The following is a 7,325-nucleotide window of genomic DNA, read 5'->3' on the forward strand; positions in this document are numbered from 1 at the left end:
GACACAAAATTCAGTGTGTCATGTGCAAGTAGCGTTGTCACGGAAGTCACAAGATTCACCAGTACACAGTGTTATCATGAAGCGTATGAGAGAAATGTTAGCATGAGATGTACCACGTCTTTTCATTTTGAAATTACGCAAGATATGTCTTGCAGTATGTAATCAACACCATTACATTACGTATTGTATTATGCAATACATCATATGTGTAAAATACATCATATACAAGACACATTTTAATGTTTTTCAGTGTGTTTCATCTCTTGAATCACATCATTTGTAGCATCCTATGAAGGGTCAAAAAGCTGTAAAAGGAAAATTCAGTATTTTCCTATGAGCTGGGGTTTCTTTTAGTATCTTTGTTCATCATTCCTGTCAATAATTATTATATTTTACTTACCAACTGAATTAATTCTATGAAATCAACATCATCATAGTCTATTACCATGTTAGCTAAAACATTCATTTAGAAGTGAAAACAAAGATGTTATTAGACAGACATAGATTAGTTTTTTAGTACAGCTTCATGCTTTCATTTTGATATCATCCACATATTATAGTAACAGGCAAGTGCTTTCATTACTAAAACAAAGTTTCCCCCCAACAACTTACATGCAGTTAGACTCTCAGACACAGTCAGCAGAATCAATCTGAGCAGAGTCACATATCAACAGTAAGACTGTCAAACTGTTTCAACTACCTGGATTAAAACCGGTGTTTTCACTTATTTTATTAGGCTTTTTATCAGGACTGTGCAGGCTGCAGACTGAGCTTTATCGACATTGCACTCACTCTCCTGTTATCTTCGTTACACTTGTTTATATCCAGACCCCTCAGATCCTCTAAACAGTTATTCTTCAACACACGTTCTCAGTCAAAATCAATGAAACCCTGTCGCTGTTACATCCTCCCAGCTAAAAATTCAGCTTTGTACTTTTCCAGCCTCCTTAATTATTACTATAAGGATCAAATTGTTTTAATCTTTAGAGTTATTAATATATTTTTTTAACATACCACTACTAACTTATCATTCTTATGTTGCAGTCATTCCCAACATAACCTGAGCAGAGCTCTAATTAACCAGAATAAATGGAACATCTGTGAGGGTTTTCAGGCCTCTTAAGGTTAGGTTTATACAACTTACGTATGTTTTTTACATGAATGTTTACTAGAAAAACTTTTGAATTAAAGCCTGTTCATCAGAGTTGAAAGAAAAAACAGCATTATTTCATTGGTTGTCTACTGTCCATTTCATTCACATTAACTCTGCCAGATTATCATACTGTAAATAAAGTGGGTTTATTACTATGTGAACATAGCTACAATTTTGAGATCAGAAAGAGAAGAATGGTTCTGCATCTATGGACCCTCAGTGATTTGGCTGTAAGTATTTCTTTCTCTTTCTCTCTCTCTGTAGAGACACAGTGAGTTGATCTCCTTCAGTCTGGCTTGCTGTCTTTGTCTTGACTTTCACTTCTCCTCCACAGCTGCTCACACTGACACGAGCAGACAGCTGCACGGAGAGCAGGAGAGAGTAGTGAGCGTGCTATGTCAGGCAGACAGTTTGTGTCACATGATCCTTAAGTATAGAACTGCTTTAATTGAGATTTTCCTGGTATCTATTTATTCATTTTTCTAGTTTACAGTTCATAGATCTGTCACTAACTGGTGACGGACTACAGCCTTTCAATAAAACTTATTTACCAAATGTTTTTCTCCTACAGGTTTATGATGCCAGAACAGATTGTTGATAGTGAAGATATCATCACGCCTGTTTATGAGGCTCTGTGATCTTCCTTTTCAATAATACTAGACATATTTTGTGATCTAACAAAACTATGTCCACCACAAAACTGTCTGTGTTAAATGGATTGTCATTAAATGATAGTCCATTAGTGTTCATCACCTGACCTTTGGCTACGACAAGCAAGTTAAATCCAGTGAAATATAAATCAGTTCTTACTCCAGACGCACCTACAGCAGGACAGCCAGACACTGACACAGAGGCATAAATCCACCCTCTCCTCCTCTTGTTCCTTCAGTTGGATGTTTGAGTTTCACTGAGGAGAATGATGCTTTCAAAGTCATCTGCTGATGGTGGGAGGTTTCTGCAAACTCACTGAAAATCTGAGTTAAAGGCATGTATCTACAAGTGTTATTCATGACATCACAACTAGTTTGGAACCAATTGAGGACCAGTATATAACTTACACAAGTGTGTCATGGAAACCTGAAACCTCCAGTTTCATACACTGAAAATGGACTTTTCAGTGAAATAGACATATTATGTCCAGCAATTAAAGTTTTCAAATTAACAATATTTGCATATTCATAGATTCTGGATTTTTCAATGAGGGAGGAGGAGTAGGTGCCATTTTAAATATTTTTAACAGGTTAACTGAACATTTTTTGTGGAAAAAAATGTGTTAGACACAATTTATCATTCTAAGCAGAGGACTTTGTTATGTCTTAAAACATGTCTGGAAGGGATCTTTAAAAAAAAGACAAGGGTATCCACAGTATGTGTAAACATTGTTTACATTCACCCCCCCCCCTTCCTTTACACACACACACACTGACACTGTCCAATAATGTGTGGGAGGGTGCAGGCCATTTATTAGTCTGGTGGATGGCCGGTGTCTGACATTTAACACTGCACAATATAACAAACAAATCTATTCAGTTAGTGTGGACAGCGGCAGCAGCACAGATGAAGAAGAGTATCTTTAAGGTCACATAGCTTTTCCACAGACTTCCATGGTTGAATTAACTGTCTCATGTTGCTGCTTGCCCCTCTTCATGCCTCTCAGCAGCAGAATTCTTTGACTCAGCTCCGACATGGCCCCAGAAACACATCTGGTGGACATGTATAGTCAACGTGTGATTTCTGCAGCTTCTCACTGTGACGAATTAGATTTTTATTCATCCGGACAGACAAGCAGACATGTATGTATCAACTAAATAACCAGACCATGACAACCAATGTAATGTGGGACTCATTAGTTTGGTCATCAGTCCAATCTGATGCTGGGATTCAAAAGTGACGACAACAGGAACAATTAATTGAGCTTGAAAAGCAAAAACAAACGCAGGGTCCTCTGAGCAAACCGTAACAGAAAAATTAAGATGTAATCAGCTAGATAACATAAAACAAATCATATTTTGAGGTAAAACTGCTTTGCACAAGAGGATGAATGTGCAGTAAACACTTCTAGTCCACAATCCCCAATGACATCCCTGTCTCCCATATACAGTACACTATTTGAAATGGTCATGCAGTGAAAATTAAAAGGTCAGCGAGGGAAAATAAGTGATGGACAGAATGTAGCAGAACAAACACAGATTGATTATATAGTATGCAGGAAGCATTTAAGAGAGTGTTCATTTCTATTTCTGAGTCATAAAGTATTTTTAGTTGTGCTCTTCAGTTGTGAACCACATTTCACATTTCACTTAAACCTCACTGTCCGTACATCTTCATGTTGCTTGAGCCTTTTGCACAGCTGCCCCCTAATTCACAGTGTGAATTAGTTCCTGGAAAGGCCGGCAACTCAGTGAACTTCGCCACTGGTCTAGTGTAGGTCCTCTCATCCACCTGCACCTCAGCGGTCCGCACCATCCCATTGGCACTCCTGATGATCTTCGTAACCCGTCCTACAGGCCACAGCGCTTGAGGTAGCCTCTGGTTGATCACCATCACAGCTGTGCCAATGGTGAGGTTGTCTGTGTCCTTCACCCACTTCTGCCTCGACTGCAAAGAAGGTAAGTAGTTCCACAGGAAATGGGTCCAGAACTGGTCGGCTAACATCTGACTGTGCAGCCACCTTCTCCGACTGAGGATCTTGGATTAAGGGTACATCACTGGTGGGAGCGAGCAATCGGGCCACCCCATGAGGAAGCTACTAGAAGATACTATCTCTATAATTAATATAAACCCCATAAGTGGAACTAACAACTTTCTACAATTACAGGAAATGAACAAAAGCTAAATGGGTACTAAATACTATAATCTACAACAGGAATGCTGCTCGATAGGCTACACATAGAGGACAGATAAAAGGTTATCACTCGATTCAAACTTGCTGGTAAATTGCTACATAAACAGCTGGTAAACTTACGACATTATGATATAAATCACCAACAGTAACTAAATGTCTTGATAATACACAGATTTAGTACTCACTTGTGGTCATGGGCGCACATGAACTGAGGAAATCAACTGAAACTTAACGTGTTAGAAACTGACTGTTTTAGGCCCCAATCAGAGTGTTTTTTAGTAACTGTTTAGTAATTGTAATTGTTTTCAATGAGAGTGAAGCTTTTTGCTCACTGCTTTTGTGTCGCCTCACAGTTTTCCACTCAATGCGCCTCGCATTTTTGCAGGAGCACCCTGAACACCTCAAGTTGAAAAAAATTCAACTCAGAGCGGAAAGTCGCCTGATGTCATTAGTGTTTTTTCCCAGTGGCCAATCGGATGAATTGAGAGGTGCCTTCTGTGGTGGTGACGACAATAAGTAGAGATAACAATCATGGAGGACAAACTAGTGGTGGTTGTTGCTGGATATCCAAAGCTATATGACTTTACCAACTGTTGTAACCATGATCTGAACAGAGAACAGCTGGCCTGGAGCGTGTTTACTTCACAGAAAAATAACAGTTAGGTTAAAGACAGGTGATTTAAATTGTAGGCTTCAATGTAAAAGGTGGTGCGGTGTGCCTCGTGATTTGCAACCCGCAAAAAGTGCACCACAAGTGCCTAACAATGGGTTAAACCTCACTGTCCTCTTTTATTTTCACTACTGCACTTGTGTGAAATACTGTGAAGTACAGGTACGAATATTCACCCAGACCATGATATAAAAAATGATAAAGGAGTCCTGATTCTGCACTAATTGTCAATAACATTATCCATAACATAGAATTTGTCAAAATGAAACATAAATCATGAAGATAACAGAGCAGTGAAATGTGTCATTGTGATCAAATTAATTACACATCGTACGCTCAGCAGTCAATCAATCTTCTTGGCACAGACAATTCTGCTCATGTAACTTTCCAACAGCAACAGCTACACAACTGTTGTAATATTTTTGTTTTGTGAAATGTTACTGTGTTTTGTATTTCTGGGCCACCAAAATAAATACTTCTTGTAGATCTATTTTCAAGTGCTACGAGTTGATCTGTAAATCTCATAGCAGTCATAGCAAAACAGTGTGCATAAACCATTACTCATATACTCATTCAATAAATATTTGACATTTTCCAGTTGAGTGAGCGAGTTGGCCAAATCTATACGGAAAACATTGTTTTTTAATGACAACCTAAAAACATTGAAACAAAAAGAAGAACGAGCTCCGAAGACAAATTGTGTGACAAATTCCCTCACACATAATAATATCATCTACTACTGTGTAGCTTTGCCATTATGCCATTATTGTCATTATTATTGGTGTCATGTATTGAGTTTTATGTGAGATAATTTGCTTCAATGCAGATTGTGGCTTTATTTTGCCACAGCGTCTTGAAAATCTACATCTCAATGATAAAATTACTCAGGTTTGTTGCATGAAAAGAAAACAAACTCAGACACTTTTGCCGTTGCAGCTGATTTTATAGATAAATTCGTTTTTACTTGGAGATTACGGTGGAGGAGGGAGCAGAGGTGGTCCGGGTTGCATGGATTGCACCGTGTAGATAAAATTCCATTTAAATTTTATCACAGAGTTGTTATCACACAACAGTTTCATAAATTGGATCCCATTTTCAGCTTCACATTGTTTGGTGCAGTATCTGTGAAACAGTGCCGGGTCAGATGCATGGCAAAGATTGTCAGGTTCACGGTACACAGAAATGGTTCATAAATACTGAAACAGCAAAACTGTGAAATTGGAGATGATGGTAGCGAAGAGGAGAAGCAAGTATGTGACATCAGAGTTGCCAGTTCAAGGTCTGGAAGAATTCAATGAATGAACTGAATGAATAACACCCACCGGCCCTTTAATAACTTCTGTCCAAATGCTCTTGAAAAATGTTCCCACTCTCCACCTACTCTGGTGGCCCTCTTCTCAGGAATAGAAACTATTTGCCCATGAATTTCTTTTATAGTGTATTGTGATCAGAAACATGAGGAGAGAAAAGGAGAGTGAAACGCGACAAAGATCCAAATCCATCTTTTTCCTCCCAGAGCTGCAAACGGCACAGTTAACATAACGTATTGTGTTTTAAAATTATTGTGGTTCTATGATTAAGGAAAATTTTGTGCTGTGTGTGTTTCATGTGTATATGTGAACCTTATTGTAATGTATCAGATGACATTTTAATCAATTCAATAATTATAATTAATTCCTAACCCCTGCCCCTCATCCCAACGTGCACCCAGACACATTGCTGGATATATGTGACTACTACGCAGGAAGGTCCCCAGGCGCTGCTCTGCACTCAGGCCGTTTTCATTCATTCACTCATTGGCTTTCTGCCTGATTAAACCTAAATCTGCATATGTATGGTGTTTTCACCCGTGTTTAAGTGTAAGGTTAATGAAATTTGTTCTGATAATGAGGTGATGTGAAGGTCAGCTGACAGTTACTGACACACTGATACTGTGGCTGCAATATATATTGGAACTTTTGCATACATCTTTTAGTACACCATAGGTCTTTTAACAGAAGACATTTTGACATGTCACAGTAGGAGAAGCACAGGTATAAATAATAAAATCAATGGTGGTTGAATTCCATTTAGCTGCTTCAGTTTCAGGGTCCTGGTATTGTTCATGCTGGCTCACTGTGACACTTTCATGTCTTACTGGGACACTTGAATAGGACAGAGCTATCATTAATGTTATTAGTAACACCTGTGCTTTTTGTACTATAATGTCTGCTGTGAAAAAGACCTGTTGGGTAGCTACAAAATTATTCCATTTTAAAAGCAGAAATCATCTTATTTTTTATGAGAAAATATGAGAAAATGTCTTTTTTTTGTTAAATATCTGAACATGATTTGTAAAATGAACAAAACTATTTCAATAAAATATCCAATGTTGCAGCAGGCAGCTACAGCAAAGTCCTTAAAGATGAAAATGGATTATGGATGGACTGTGACCTTTCATAAAATATTATACGATAATAAGTTTGGAAATATATGATATCTGTGATTCGATATTGTGCACTTTCAGTTGGTTTTGAGTTTCTTTCAGGCTCTCAGACAGCTGCTATACTGCAGCAGGTCATGCAGGGCACCGGGGTGTCTCCTGAGTGTTTGTGCTGTACAGTCTGCGTTGATTACATTGTGCTGCATTGCAGGGTGAACGTATGGTGTAAAAGTGT

The sequence above is a fragment of the Thunnus thynnus genome, chromosome 1 (genome assembly GCF_963924715.1).
Source record: "Thunnus thynnus chromosome 1, fThuThy2.1, whole genome shotgun sequence".
Lineage (NCBI taxonomy): Eukaryota > Metazoa > Chordata > Actinopteri > Scombriformes > Scombridae > Thunnus > Thunnus thynnus.